The 16,747-nt window shown below is 36.3% G+C and overlaps 1 non-coding gene across 1 annotated transcript; it reads right to left on the reverse strand.

The window, feature by feature from the left end:
• Nucleotides 1–15,807: 15,807 nt before the first annotated feature.
• Nucleotides 15,808–15,940, reverse strand: LOC125996880 (small nucleolar RNA SNORA51). Its single transcript, XR_007491542.1, has one exon. It is a non-coding gene; the product is annotated as a small nucleolar RNA SNORA51 (small nucleolar RNA).
• Nucleotides 15,941–16,747: the final 807 nt, after the last annotated feature.

The following is a 16,747-nucleotide window of genomic DNA, read 5'->3' on the forward strand; positions in this document are numbered from 1 at the left end:
GAACTGGGGTCCTGTATCTGCTCATAATTTAAGAAAGTTCCAAGATCCTAAGAGCAGACATAAGGCAAAGAAAGGCACGATTCAGGAAGTTAATGGATTGGGGATCTCCCAGTAAGAAGAAATGAAGACCACTTCTGCTTAATTCTCTTGGAAGAGAGAATTTGAGGTACTCCATAGCTATAAAAATTATTCTAAGTTATGTGATAAAGCTATTTAATTTATATGTAGAGAATAGCTAATGTTGGCACTTCCCTATATATTTTATAAAATACCAGTTCTGCCAAGGGATCCTTTTGGCATAAAATTAAATTTCCATTCCCCCGACCTGACCCCAACAAGGATAGAACTGGGGATAGCAGTGTTTATTAAGCATTTGTATTGTTTTACAATACAGACAAGATCCTCGTCCCTGGAGATTCCACGGTCTTGGTAATTTGTATTAGCTTTCCTTGCCCGGTTGATGACCCCTATTTTCTCATAAAATATCTAGCTCAAAATTCAAGTAGACATGATTGCTTTATTTTACAGAGGAATAAAATGAATTCAGAAGTTTTTAGTATTCATGGAGGGCCACCCATTCACGGAACAGCATGCTGATACATCAACTCTGGTTATTCTTCTGTCATTTCCTCTGGACCTTAAGGCATTGATCAGGAATGTGACATTCTTTTTTTTTTGTTTTGTTTTTTGTTTTTTGTTTTTTGGGCCACACCCTGTGACGCTCAGGGGTTACTCCTGGCTATGCGCTCAGAAGTTGCTCCTGGCTTGGGGGACCATATGGGACACCGGGGGATCGAACCGCGGTCCGTCCAAGGCTAGCGCAGGCAAGGCAGGCACCTTACCTCTTGCGCCACCGCCCGGCCCCGAATGTGACATTCTTAACAGAAAACCTGAGGAACAATGTCTAAAATACTTAGAGATTTGTTTCTAAAGGAGGAAACATAACAATAGAAAGTAAGTTCCTCCCATCTTTATGGTCTACCATCCTTGTGTAACATTTGTGTGTGTCTTCTTACACAACTTTTAGAAGGATTCTCATCTTCTTACTCTTTTTAAATGCTTCTGAAGGAAAATTATCATCTGATTTCAACGACGTGTAAATCTTTGAAAGAGAAAATGGAAACAAATATCAGGAACAATAGACAATCTGATGGACTAGTAGACAGGATAATATAAAAAATTCTTTGTGCTTTATACAAGGGATTCTACTTCTTAGGACATACTTGATGGAATGCAGGATAAAAATCAGACTCAAAGATTATCATTGGTGGCAGTGAATCATAGAATCATCTGTGAGATGAGTATTTAAGATGGTTGAAGTATCCAGTGACCCAATTTAACACTAGATGGGGATTCCAATTTATTAGACATTAACAATAAGTATATTTTGCAAAACCATACAGTTGCTTTTCATACCCCAATTGCATGTGTTGGAATAGGGAGCAGGGGTCAGTGAGAGATCATGAACAGGGTGGATGAGTGCAGTAAGAGCACTAACTGCAATGACAACTACCATGACAAGGATGCTGAGAGAGAGAGAGAGAGAGAGAGAGAGAGAGAGAGAGAGAGAGAGAGAGAGAGAAAGAGAGAGAGAGGCAGGCAGAATGCCTGTCCTAGAGACAGGCAGGGGGTAGGGGTGGGGAAGGGAAATGGGAGACATTGGTGATGGGAAAATTGCACCCATGACTGAAGCCCAACTATGAACATTTCTGTAACCATGATATTAAAATAAATAAATTATGTATTTTAAAATTATAATATAGAGAGTAAAATGATGCTCTATTTCTTAGGGGGACCTGGTTGTAGGCTCCAAAGAATTTTTCAGGCCCTTCCTTGTTTACATCTCCCTGAAAAAGTCCATTCACTGAGTAACCCTAGCGTGTCTTTATTGTATGTGAACTGAAAGATCTCTATTTAGAAAATAATTTTATTCATTCACTACTCCGCAAGCTTTTATTTTATTTTATTTATGGAAATTTCTGGCATTGTTCAGAACCTAAAAATCACAGATCTATGCTCAGAAGTGATCCTGGCAGTGCTCAAGGGGTCATATATGCTTACAAGGATTCCAACTGAGATCATAGTCACAGCAGTCAAATATCTTATGCCCTAGACTACTTCTCTGGCCCCAAACATTTATTTTATAGAGAGAATACAAATAATATTGTGTTTTTAAATCAATGAACATATATATAGTGCCCAAGACTGTGATCCTGTTCGTTGAAATCTTGCATGCTTTCATCAAATACCTACATGTGTTCATCAAATACCTACAGAAGAAAGGATAAGATAACTTAGATGATGGTAAATCCTGAGTTAGAGATTGATAGGTGAGGACAGTACTTTGGTGGAGGAAGTTAGGTTGGACCCCTAAGAATATAGCCTAAAGGCCAAGGTTTCTATTAGATACCTACCATGAGAACTGTGATTTCCAGTGAGAACAGATTCTTAGAGTTATATTTTAAGTTGTTTCATTCTACAGATTAGTGGAAAGGACTGGGTATAACTTGGGTATGGTCATTCAGCAAGTTAGTAGCAGGAGACATTATTCCTCCTTAAGGACACTCATGACTGCTGTCTCAACTCAGTGGAGAGCTGTAAGTTGTTATCATAGCTATTCTGCCATAGAGTCTACCTGGTACATTAAAAAAGGAAATGATTTGAGGGACTGAGAAGTAGCAAAGCCTCATAATACTTGTCTTCCAATTATTGAGAACCCTTCACTCTTTTTATTCCTTTAGGCCAGTTTTTTTTTTTTTTTTCATACCTGGAGAGTCTAATTTACAGGACTGCAGCAACGGGTGGAAAACCAGACACAAAATTGGTGCAGACCAGTTTTGCAAATTGCCTGGAACTTTTTGAACCCACAAAGCATCTAGTTCTTCTGCTCTAATAGCTGAGTATTGAAAGAGTCAGGAGCACAGGAGGAGAGGAAGCAAGGGGGCCTGAATTGATTAGGAATGAAGGTAAGACTTCTCCTCAAATTTGAATAATAATAGACAGGTTCAACCCACAGCTTATTATTTGAAGTTAACCCCCCCCAGATGCTCCTATTTTGTTCAGTATCCACCTTCCCTCCTCTAATTTTGACTCCACTCTACACTGAGCCTCCTCCTCCAATTTTTTTTCCTAGCTTCTCTTTCTTTTTCTTTCTTTCTTTCTTTCTTTCTTTCTTTCTTTCTTTCTTTCTTTCTTTCTTTCTTTCTTTCTTTCTTTCTTTCTTTCTTCTTTCTTTCTTCTCTTTTCTTCTTTCTTTCTTTCTTTCTTCTTTCTTTCTTTCTTTTCTTTCTTTCTTTCTTCTTTCTCTCTCTCTCTTTCTTTCTTTTTTTCTTTCTTTTCTTTTCTTTCTTTCTTTCTTCTTTCTTTCTTTTTCTTCTTTCTTTCTTTCTTTCTTCTTTTTGTCTTTCTTTCTTTCTCTCTCTTTCTCCCTCTCTTTTTCTCTCTTTCTCTCTTTCTTTCTTTTTCGCTCTCTTTCTTCTATCTTCTGTCTTTTTTCTTTCTTCTTTCTTTCTTTCTCTTCTTTCTTTCTTTCATTCTTCTTACTTTCATTCTTTTCTTTCTTTCTTTCTTTCTTTCTTTCTTTCTTTCTTTTTCTTTCTTTCTTTCTTTCTTTCTTTCTTTCTTTCTCTGCCTACCTGTCTGTCTGCTTGCCTGCCTGCCTGCCTATCTGCCTGCCTGCCTGCCTGTCTGTCTGTCTGTCTCTCTCTCTGTCTCTGTCTCTCTGTCTCTCTCTGTCTCTCTGTCTCTGTCTCTCTGTATCTCTCTGTCTCTCTCTGTCTCTGTCTCTCTGTCTGTCTCTGTCTCTGTCTCTGTCTCTGTCTCTCTCTCTCTCTCTGTCTCTCTCTCTCTCTCCTATCTTTCTCTCCCCCTCTCTAATACACACACATCATGTTACCATTAGTGTCAGTCCAAGAAGCAGCCTGCATGCCAAATTAGGCCATTTGCAAAGACAGAACAAAGGTCTGCCACTGCAGATTTTCCCACCTACTACCAGGTGGCCCTTCTGTCTATGCAAAGTGTGTCCATTTGTTCTGTGGGATCACAGCCCTCTCGGTCGTTCTTCTAACCTGCTACCTTAGCTTCACTGTGGTCAAAATTCTTTGCTACGAGTGTCTTTGAATGATCTATCTGGAGAGGCTCCATTTATGTTTCCACTGCCTTTCCATCTAACTGCACCCCCACCTCCAGCACAGAAACAAGGCCATTTTCTGGAGTTTAGGGCTTAAATGTAAATATTTGCTTTGGCTAAAACCTGTTAGAGGATATTGGCTAAAATGAGATAACTAACAACACTCCATTAAAGAAAATGAGCATACGCAGAGGCAGCTTTCCAAGGGAAAAAAAGTGTGTTCAATATTAAACTCTGCATTTTTTCAGATTCTCTTTTGCACTTTTTATAGCCATCAAGTGCTTTTACATTGTTCAAAATGGATCAATTCTGCATTCCATAAAATCTTAAAATATACCTGATGGCCACTAAGAGAAAGAAATAAGAAGGTGCTAAAATATTTCTCTTTAAAATAGTTTTGTTTTCCAATGGTTTGTTTCACGTTAAAGGGAAAACATACTCTGAGTTTCACATATATCTAAAGCAAAGTCAAAGAACACATATGTATAAATGAGAAAAGAGTTAATGAAGACCATAATTTAATATTGAACACCAGACCTTAAATAACTCTTCAACTGTTTTTTCCTCCTCCTCCTCCTCCTCTTTTTCCTCTTCTTCTTTCACTTCCTCCTTCTCTTCCTCTTCCTCCTCATCTTCCCCCTCTACTTTTCCCTTCTCTTCCTCCTTTTCCTCCTCTTTCTTCTCCTTCTCTTCAACTTTTTGCAGAACATTCCGTATAAATATTAAGGTTTATCCAAGATCTACTAAGAAGAACAAAAACAAAAGCACATCTACATGCAACTTGTTTACACTGTGATTGTTCAGCTGGATCCATTTTATAGTTGAAAATTTTATTTCTCTCTCTTTTTTTTTAAGTGACAGCAGCAGAAACTACAAAGGTTAAAATGAGAAAATCAGATCTGATGGAACTGCCCCACAACAGTGATATGACCCAATTAACCTCAAATATAAATGCCTTTGCCAGTTAATTATTACACTATCATTATTGTTATCAGCATTGTTAGCATTTTTTTCTCTTTCTTTGATCATTAGTGTGCTGGTTCACCATCATACATGGCTAGAACAGAAATTCATTATCATGTGATAGCTGCTGGGCTGCCGATGGGAAATGACTTGATAGTCTTGCAAACACTGAATCATGCAGTAAATTAACACTCATTTTTCTGCACGTTTGGTTGCATGTTGATGGCCTGGAAACACATGCTTGCTTACACTCCATATTTTTCTTTGTTGCTCCTGATTTGTTTCTTCTCTGGTAGAAGAACAATATGGGCTTCCTCCAGGGTACAAAGCAACACTTAACTTTGTAGCATAGAAGGGTGAGAGGAGCAGATGGATGCAAACTATTCTCAGAGAGGGCCAACAACACTCCCACAGAGAGGAATTGCATCTACCTTTCATCACACCTGGGCACTGCCAACCCTCTTGGCAGTCAGATGGTGAATGGAAAGGTTTAACCAAGATACATGTTGGAGGAGATGATTCCCTAGAGAGAGAAGATTCTAGTAGCCCACATCAGGTTGGCCTCCTCCCACCCCAACTATTTAGATAGGTAGGTTTTTTGTTTTGTTTTGTTTTCCCACGATGTCTGAAGCAGGAATTCTTAGTACATTTCACCTTGGCATAAGGAACAAGGTCAAAAATATATGAGTCTTGAGAGAAATAGGGATCATAACCTGTAAATCATGAAGATTTTTCAATTCACAGTCATCTCCAGAAAGGAACATTTTAGTTGGAGGAAACTATCTTATTTTTAAGGCACCAGTGATATATGATATTGACAATGACAGGGTTTTATGCATAAAATATTTCAACATTCAACTCTCCACCAAAGTGCCAGATTCTCTTCACCTTTGTCCCAGTTTTCACCCCCTTTATGTCCCCATAAGCTACCCTACAGTGATATGCTTTCTCTTAAAGACCAGTTCTCAGTTTTTGATGTCTTTGGATATTTATGAGTTTGGGTTTGGGTTTTTCTTTTGTTTGTTTGTATTGCTTTTGCTGTTTCTTGATAACCACATATGAGTGAGATCATTACATAGCTGTCCCTTGCCTTCTAATGAACTCTCTTCAGGATTATATTCTCCAGATCCATCCATGTAGCTGTAAATTGCATGATTTCTTATCTTGTCTTATAACTGCGTAGTACTCCATTGTGTACATGTACCACAGTTTCTTTATTCAGTCATCTTTTCTTAGATGTTTGGGTTATTTCCAGATTTTTTTTCTTAACCTAACGGTGCTAAATTAAAAACAGGAATGCAAATACTTTCTTCTGAATAGATTTCGAGTTCTCCAGATAAATGCCAAGTGGAATTGCTGTATCATATGTGAGAGCAAGTCTTAGTATTTTGTGGTGTCTATATTGCTTTTTAAAATGTCTGGCCTGGTCAACATTCTCACCAACAGTGGATGAGGGTTCCTTTTCTCCCACTCCCCCCACATCCTTGCCTACTTTGCTGTTTTGTTTTGTTTTTGTGATGCATACAGTCTCACTACTATGAGGTGATGAATCATGGTTTGAATTTGATTGTACCTGATGATAAATAATGAAGATTATTTTTTCATATGCCTTTAGGATATTTATAACTCTAACAAAGTTTCTTCTCATCTATTCCCCCCATTTTCTTAACAGTATTGGTTTTCTTTTTTAGAAAACCACCAGTACTTTGCATATCTTTTATATTAATATTTATCAGTGGTGTGGTGTGAAAAATATTTTCTTGCTGACTGTGGAATGCCTTCTAGTCTGATTATCATTTCTTCTGCAGTGAAAAATCTTAGTTTGTATAGTCCTCCTTTTTTAATTATTTGCTTCTACTTGCTTAGCCAATAATAGCATTAAAACACAGATTCAATTTCATGAAGGCTTCTACCTGTTTTATGGATTCTGGTCTGATATCAATGTTATCATATAATATAAGTGATCTTTAATCTATTTTATTTGAATTTTGTGCATGATATTTGAAAAGGATTGAGTTCATTTTTCTTTGCATGTGATCAATTTTCCTCTCACCATTTGTTGAAGATAATTTCATGCTTTTTTTATTCCTTTGTCAAAGACAAATTGTCCATATGTCTGCATATGCACTTTTGAACTTCCAATTCTATTCCATTGACCTGGAGTCTATCCTTATTCTAGTACCAAGCTGTGTCAAGAGTACTCACTTTAGAGAAAGAGAGTCAGAGAGAGAGAGAGAGAGAGAGAGAGAGAGAGAGAGAGAGAGAGAGAGAGAGAGAGAGAGAGAGAAGTCTACCATAGAGGTAGGCAGAGGAAGAAGGGGAGAGAAACTAGGGACATTGGTGGCAGGAAATGTACACTGTTGAAGGGTGGTGTATATTGCATGACAAACTCAATCATAAACAACTTTACAGTTGTGAAAAAAAAATCCACAGCCCAACTGTATTGTGCCAACATTATAACCATAGTCAGTGTTTAAATAAGATAAAAAAATTACTCAGCTTTATAGTAAAATTTAAAATTGGGAAGGAGAGATCTTTTTTCTCGAGATTGCTTTGGCTGTTCTGAGGTTTTTATTATGCTATATAAATCTCAACAACATTTGTTCTATGATGTTTAAAAACTTTAAGGGCTATTTTATGAGGAATTGTTTTAAGGTTGGGCAAATGTCTAAGGTAGTTTATGAAGTCACCTTCTCTTTATCTAATGACCTGATGATCCCTTTTCCATGGGATCCCCGTGGGATGCCATTCCTTATTTTAGAATAGAAGCCCTTAATTTGCTACATTTTCTTTAGTACTTGCAACTATGAAAATATTTATATGATTAAATATGGATTATTTTCTTCTACTAATCTGTCTGATATAATTTATTTACTTGACAAGTCTGAGAAGATCTCTGAGAAGCTTTCTTTGAGTGATGGTATTTACTGGGGTGGGTCAGAAAGTTGAGTCTCACTGACGGGATAAATGTATATAAGGATGAGAAACTTTTTTGTCTCTTCATCAAACATATTTACCCTAGACTTCCTTTTTTTTTTTTTACTTGGTAATAAGACCAAACAATATAGTGCCTTCTTCATTATGTGTCATGTCTTTTCTACATTAGAGTGAAAGCAGGAGCAACTGTTCTCTTTTATGGTAATAGAGAAAATCTTTCTCTCCATTTCTGAAAGAACAACCACTGCCACATAGGAATATTGACTTAAAATGAGTTCATTTAACTGAAGAGTTGAATGTTTTTATTTCCTAGTCAAGGTAAATTCAATTCCATGTAATTCAATTCTATAATAAAAGCGTTTTGGAAATAATGCACCTAGAAGTGTGTTCTAGAAGGACACCAATTTGTCCGTCTTTCATTGTGGTTTATTCACACACATCGTGATGAAGAATTCTCCATGTTCCCACACCTTAGAGAGAACAGCTCTGAGGAAGTTATTCCTGTATAAAATTTTCTCAGTAATAAAACACTGAAATGATTTCATTTCTAAAAGATTTTGGTGCCTACTCTTCTCAGTATGAACCAGGATTCAGATTAATGCGATCACACTCAAGTATACAATTCTTTGCTTTTCACAATCTGTTGACATACAGACCCACTTTTCACCCTATGGTGACATTTTGTTGTTTTTTTTGTTTCGGTGCTACACCCATACTTGGAGACAATTTCCTGAACAAAAAGATTCTCAGGGCTCTTTTGTGGAAGTGCTCAGGGGACTATGTGTTGCTGAGAATTGAAACTGGACCAAATTTTTTATTTATTATGTTCCAGAGTAAAAAGAATCAAAACCCATTTCAGAAAGTCTCTAGAGAGCCAGGCTTACTTAGAAAGTTAAAATTTTTATAAAAATTTCACTTAATTATTATTTAAACTGTCACATACTGACTTTTTTTCCTGCCTCTGCACTGTACTTCAGACCATATATATGTATTTTACCACCAATTCATTCAAACTCATCATTTTAAATCCTGACTGGCTTCTGCCTTTATCAACTTGTCCAGACCTAATAGACATCATAATTTTCATTATCTCAATTATTACAAATCTGAGAGTCAACATTATTGTTTAAAGTGGACCAACTTTATTGTGACTGGCATGCAGAAAACATTCAACAAATATTTTATCACTGTCCTTCTTTATGTCCTATATTTCTATATCTCATTAGTTGTAATCACAACTAATATTTATCACTGTCCTTCTTTATGTCCTATATTCTATATCTCATTAGTTGTAATCACAAACTATTTGTGGTATCCATTTCATTCTTTCTTTCTCCAACCTCCACAAAGTTAGCTAAAAATTGAATTATAGTCATCTTCAATTCCACTAAAGTATAGTAAAAGTTTTTGTTTCTTTTAGCATAAACTTAGAAAGGCAAAGATAATGAGGAAGAAGACATTTTGGAAGCAGAAAAAAAGATGCACAATTAGGAAGTGACTTAAAAGAAAACTCTGAAATCAACATCTGTCAATGAAGATTCCCCAAAGATTCAGAAATTGATGGCATCAATTCTTTCTAGGAAGGAGCTGAAAATGAGGGCTCAAAACACAAGATTGATCAAAAGTATATTTAGGATTGAAATCTACACTTCTCTGTTCAGAGTCCAGCGACAAATTGAGAAGGTTTCTCAGGTCTCAAACTCGCGGCCTCTCGGCCTTTGCAGCCCTCCGTACAACATTTTGTGGCCCTTCCCTACTGGAATCTTTTTTTTTTTGTTTTGTTTTGTTTTAGTTGTTTGGGTCACACTCCCCAATGTTCAAGGCTTACTACTGACTTTGCACTCAAGGATCACCTCGACTTTGCCTCCTGCGGCCCCCAGGTAAATTGAGTTTGAGAACCCTGCTTGGGGCAAGGACACAATAGCAGGACTAATCAGAATTGAAGAAGGCTGAGTAAATATTTACATATGAACTACCAAACCCTCTCTCTCTCTTTGCCCTCTGCCTTCTCCCTGCTTCCAGATTTTTGGCAAAGGATCTCTGTCCTGGAAGAAAATTTGGAAAGTCTTTCTCTGGAGAATTCAATTAGAGGAAAGAATAAAAAGAATTGACAAGGAGAAAAGTCCCTGAAAAATAACAGACTCTATAGTGTATAAACTCCACCAATTAGCTTACAATTTCTAATGAACTTAAAATTAAAAACAAATTCTCTGACTGGGGAGATAGCACTGGGTTATGGTACATATCTTGCATATACATCACCCCAAATTCAATCCCCAGCACAAAAAGTCCTCTCTTCTTTTCTTCCAGGACTCTTTCAAGACAACATATAGCCCAGCAGGCCCTCAAGCACCACTGGGTCTGATCATTGAACAGGGCCAAAGTGATAGTACATTGGGTAGGGCTCTTGCTTTGCAGCGATTGACCTGGGTTTGATACCTAGGATCTTTTTTTTTTTAATATAATTTTTATTTTGATCATAGTGGCTTACATATTGTTGACAATAATATTTTAGGCATATATTTACATAAAATCAGGGGGGATTCCCATCCCTAAATTGTCCTCCCTACACCTCCATTTTTGTCCTACCTCCCATTTCCTCTTCCCTCACCCCCAGGGCATCTAGAATATGTGGTCCCCTCTGTATCTAATCTACTACTTAGTAGTCTTGCATCAGTTTGGTCTTGATGCCTCCCTTATTTCCCCCTCTGATACCTAGGATCTTTTACGGTCCCCCAGCACCACCAGGAGTGATTCTTGAGTGCAGAGTTAGAAATAACCCCTGATCATCTCAAGAAAAGAAAAATTTTGTATACCCCTGAAAAGAAAATTACATATATGGGAGTGGCCCCTAGTTCCCCTTCATAAACACTGCTTGAGAGTATCCCCCCATCAAAGAAATTGTTATTATACTAAAATAACCATATTATTATTTTGACTCTTTTAAAAGTATGAGGTGGTCCATTCACATTATCATGTCACCATTATTTCCACCCTCTCTCAAACTCGTTCTCATACCAAGTGGAAACTCTGCCCACTCAAAAATAAATTCTCTGCTTCTTCTTCCCACGGCCCCCCCTTTTTTTATTTTTGGGCCACACCCAGTGGTGTTCAGGGGTTACTCCTGGTTCTGCTCTCAGAAATCGCTCCTTGCAGGCTTGGGGGACTATATGAGAATCTGGAATCAAACCCAGGCCCATCCCAGGTTGGCCCTATGCAAGGCAAATGCCCTACTGCTGTGCTATCTCTCCAGCCCCTTGGAACTTGACTTTTTCTTCTTTTTTTCCTTCATATTTTTAATACTATCTTTATTTAAACACCTTGATTACAAACATGGTTAGGTTTCAGTCATGTGAAGAACACCCCTCTTCACCAGTGCAACATTCCCACCACCAATGTTCCAAATCTCCCTTCACCCCACCCCACCCCACCCCCACCTGTACGCTAGACAAGCTTTCCACTTCGCTCATTCATTCACATGGTTATGATAGTTCTCAGTGTAGTTATTTCTCTACCTGCACTCATCACTCCTTGTGGCTTCATGAAGTGAGCTAGAACTCCAGCTCTTCTCTCTTTGTCTCTGAGGATAGTTGCAAAAATGTCTTTTATTTTTCTTAAAACCCATAGATGAGTGAGACTATTCTGTGTTTTTCTCTCTCCCTCTGACTTATTTCACTCAGCATAATAGATTCCATGTACATCCACGTATAGGAAAATTTCATGACTTCATCTCTCCTGACAGCTGCATAATATTCCATTGTGTATATGTACCACAGTTTCTTTAGCCATTCGTCTGTTGAAGGGCATCTTGGTTGTTTCCAGAGTCTTGCTATGGTAAATAGTGCTGCAATGAACATAAGTGTGAGGAGGGGACTTTTGTATTGTATTTTTGTGTTCCTAGGGTATATCCTTAGGAGTGGTATAGGGAACTTGACTTTTTGACTCTACAGTCCTGACTCTTCCAGATAATAATCATCATTAATAATCATATATTTTATTCAATATATTTTATTCAATATCTTTAAGCTTCATTCATGCTGTAGAATGTGTAAGAATGTCTTTCATTTTGAATGTAGTAAAATTCCATGGATTGGGATTGATAAACTATACAAGAAAGAGAAAATATTGAGATAGAACTTTTTATTAAACCACTGTCTCAAAAGTCACTTTCCCCCAAGTTTGGATGGTTGATGAAACCACCCTGTACAGAAACCTTCAGGTTATTCCAGTTTCTTAATTCTGTAGCAGCAGTTGGTTTTGTGAGCCCCACAGTGAGGAGAGTGACCTTCAAATGCACAGATTTATGAGGAAACATGCTGGCACAGAACCAGGACTCTGGGATTGGACATCTTTGGTGGATGAGCACCTTGAACACTTCAGCTGAACTGCCAACAAGTGTCAACCAAGAAAAAGACTGAGCTATTAGCAGCACTCTCTGATTTGGGAAAAATAACTGTGGGTTGGACAGATATTTGATAAAGTCAAAGCCAACTTTGACATGAGAAATCTGCAGAGCTGTGTCTTAATATGAATCGATGCTTTCAATCCATTCCGTATTTTTTCACATCTCTAGAAATTTATTATATAGACATTTATTATATCACATCTATCGCATTTCCTTTTGTGTGTGTGTGTTTACTGAATATTTATGCACTAAATGCCATACTCGGTGCTTAGAATACAGTGCTAAATAACTGAGACGCCTTTTAGTATATAAGACAGGTAATAATCGCTTTTATATTTATTTTTAACAAGTATTTGTCAAGCACCTTGTTATTTCAGGGACTGTGCTAGAAGATAAAAGAATGAATAAAACAGATGATTCTTGCCTTTTTGAGTATTACATATACATGCTTCAGTAAACAGGTTAATAAATAATATGTAGTTTTATGTCACTACCGAAGATTAAGTCATTATCATTTAAATATTTTTATTGTCTTGATGACATTTTAATTATGTTATCTTTCAGCTGAGGAACCATCAAGCATCAAGTATAATCTCCTTACCTATAAAAATAAAGCCCTGTCTCTAATTTTTCAAGTTACCTTCCCAGCATGCCTCCAAATAAACAAAAAATGAAATACAATCAAACTTCTTGCATTTAAGGTGAGGTGCAATGCCTGTCTGCTTTTGCATCTATTTTTTATTTACCTGAATCTTTCCAACTCATATGTTCTTCCTTACTCTTTAACCTCAGCTCAGACTCCATTTTTTTCTGCAGAGCCACTCCTTCAACCCTGTAGAATGTGTTACCTCTTTCATCATACAGACACAGGATGTGTAGAGCAGGTCTAAATTTTAGTCCATCTATTAGCTGTGTAGTTCATGTCACTGCGTTGACTAGAACAAGATTTTCTAGTTGCAGGTTTCACTCAGTCAGGTTACCTAACACATTAAATTCACTTACCTTTGGGACTTGCTGTCCTCACCTCTGAACACAGTATTCATTGCTGTAGCAGGGGTGCCATTGGAGCCCTGTTTATTTGTTATTTCTCTGTTTATGTGTCAAACCTTGAGTAGCACTGTCTCTCCTCAAATTAACTTTGTGCATTGCTATTCCTCTACCATGGTATTACACTAAAATCAGAAACATCTTTACAAACCTATTGGTGATCTTGTTACCTAGAGAGTCTAACATCCATTTCTCTCTGGGATTTTTGAGTGCCAGTTCTAGATTCCTGACACACTGAAACTCTAGACCTCAATCTCTTTTCCTCCCTACATTAAATTATCTATATAGGACGGGAAGGAATTCTATTTTGATAGAGAGAAAAAGGAGACACATATATCTATAATCCTAAGTAGGGGTACTCTAAGTATGGACAATGGGCCACATACACCCAGTCCAGGACATTTATCCGGCTTGCAGTTATTTTTGCCTCTGATGCCTGTCCTGCTTAGCCGTTGACTCATCCCAAGCCCACAGTGCGCATGTGTGGGACATGCGCCATACTTTCCGACTCCCTTTCTTCTCTGCCTCTTGACTTTTCCTCCTCCTCTGAGTCTCAGGCAGGGGTCCTCAAATTATGGCTTGCCCAAAGCCCAAAGCCCATTGAACTACTGGTAAGTTTGTTGGTTTAACTTTACTTGTTCTTCATTTTTAATTTTTTATTTTAAATAATTTAGAAATTTTTTGATATTTTTAATTTCAAAATATGTGCATAGAAATTTTTTCATCGTTTTTTTTTTTTTAAACTGTAGTGTGGCCCTGTCAACAGTCTGAGAAACAGTGTATTGGTCCCCTCTTTAAAAAAATTTGAGAACCCCTGAAGTCTTCATCTGGTGGCCAATTTTGTCTATTACTTCAATATTCTCTCCCTAATCTGGGTTTAGATTTTTTGAACAAAAGTCATGAAGAATACCATTGTACCTCTATATGCAATTCAACCAACCTTTTTTATTTTTTATGAATAAAAATGTTTAAGAAATCTATGATAGGGGGTGGGGAAAAAAAGAAATCTATGATAGGGGCCAGAGAGATAGCACTGCGATAAGGCATTTGCCTTGCATGCAGAAGGACTGTGGTTCAAATCCCGACATCCCATATGGTCCCTCAAGCCTGCCGGGGGCAAATTTTGAGCATAGAGTCAGGAGTAGCCCCTGACCACTGCCAGGTATGGTGCAAAAACCAAAATAATAAATAAATAAATAAAAAGAAATATATGATATACTCAATAACAACTTATTGAGTATAGATACATAGATTATATCTACCCTATATTTAATCATATTTTCTATATATGTGTTGTAGAGTTATTCGTATAGCTATAATTGTTTCGCTTGCTTAGAAGGAGCACAAAAATGTTGATAGGAAAAGAATTACAGTGTGAAAGTTAATTGAAAATACACCAAATTGCACTGCTTTAGGGTACATCCCTATATTACTAGCTTTATCAGTTTACAAATAATACCACTTTGCAAATACAACTGGCATAGGATATTTTTGGCTCTACCTGTGTGAATTGGCTAACTTTGTTTTTGTTTTCATTTTTTCCTCTTACAATGTTCTGTCTATCTTAGTTTCTTTGCCTTCCTGTATAAATTTTAAAGTATTTTTGGACCTACAAACAAGATGAAAAAAAAAAAGTCTTCTGGAGGTTATATTAACTCTGTAGTTTAAATAACAGAGCATTAACATTTTAATTACATAGTCTTCTAATCCATGAAGACATCCATCATATCTCTTCATTTATGTTGAGTAGAAGTTGTGAGAATAGATATGCTTATTTCATTTCCAAAGCACAAGAAAATATCTTTGTTAAGATAGTTTCTACATCGCTTTATTTTATTTATTTATTTATTTTTGGTTTTTCAGGCCACACCCGTTTGATGCTCAGGAGTTACTCCTGGCTAAGCGCTCAGAAATCGCCCCTGACTTGGGGGGACCATATAGGACACCGGGGGAATCGAACTACTGTCCTTCCTTGGTTAGCACTTGCAAGGCAGACACCTTACCTCTAGCGCCACCTCGCCGGCCCCTGTTTTATTTTTTTTTTTAAATCATGAATGGGCTTTGAGTTTTTTCAAGTTACTTTTCTGAATCTGATATGATAATATAGCTCAGGGTATTTTTTATTATTAATATAATGTATTTCATTGATGGGCTTTCTAATGTTGAATTAGTTTTGCTTTACCAAGATAAATATCACTTGTTCACAGTAATTATGTCAAATATAATCTAAATTTGTCTTATTATTTACTTTTGAAAATTTTAATTTATACTTATGAGTGTATACATACTTCTGTTTTTGATTTATCTTACTATTTTTTTTTAATTTTTTTGTCTCCCAATTCACATTACAGACCAGGCAAAGGGCCTGGGTTGAGGTGTATATGGGGTGCATTTACTGTACCTCCTCTTTCTATACAGTCAGTGTAAAGAACACAGCCTGTGATAAGAATTGGGAGGCCTTATCTCTTTGTCTAATTTTTATATCAATGTATTTCAATGTAAGAAAATGATTTGGTGTTGCATCTTAAATAATTAAGAGTTAGTCAATAAAGTCATAGATAAATGTTTGGGAATTTCTATTTTCGGTAAAATCTTAACTGTATATTTGTTTTCCTTAACAAGTCTAAACTATTAAAGTTATTTATTTTTGGACAAGTTTTGGTAGCTTGTGTCTTTTGTTAATTATAATTTGTTAATTAATTTATCTAACTTTTTGATTTTTGATTTGAAGGTACACTGTTATCATTATGTAGAAGTACACTGTTATAATTTTTTATATTTTATATTTTTATATTTTATATCTCTAGGATCTATAATATTCCTCTTCAATTACTTATGGAAATAATTTGTATTTTTCCTTTTTTTATTTGTCAGACTGGTTAGAAACTTATCAACTTTATTGCTATATTCAAGGAATTAATATTTTAATTTTAATGAATTATTCTTTTATAAATTCCACTGACATTTGTATTTCCCTATATTTATTATAACCTTTGTGCTTGTTTGGGTTTTCTTAGAACATTTTTTTTTACTAGTTTCTTATTGTGGAGGCTTAGATTTTTTAAAATTGAAATCTAGTTCTTCTTTCTTTCTTTCTTTCTTTCTTTCTTTCTTTCTTTCTTTCTTTCTTTCTTTCTTTCTTTCTTTCTTTCTTTCTTTCTTTCTTTCTTTCTTTCTTTCTTTCTTTCTTTTCTTTCTTTCTTTCTTTCTTTCTTTCTTTTCTTTCTTTCTTTCTTTCCTTCTTTCTTTCTTTCTTTCTTTCTTTC

The sequence above is a fragment of the Suncus etruscus genome, chromosome 18, assembly GCF_024139225.1.
Source record: "Suncus etruscus isolate mSunEtr1 chromosome 18, mSunEtr1.pri.cur, whole genome shotgun sequence".
NCBI classification, from domain to species: domain Eukaryota; kingdom Metazoa; phylum Chordata; class Mammalia; order Eulipotyphla; family Soricidae; genus Suncus; species Suncus etruscus.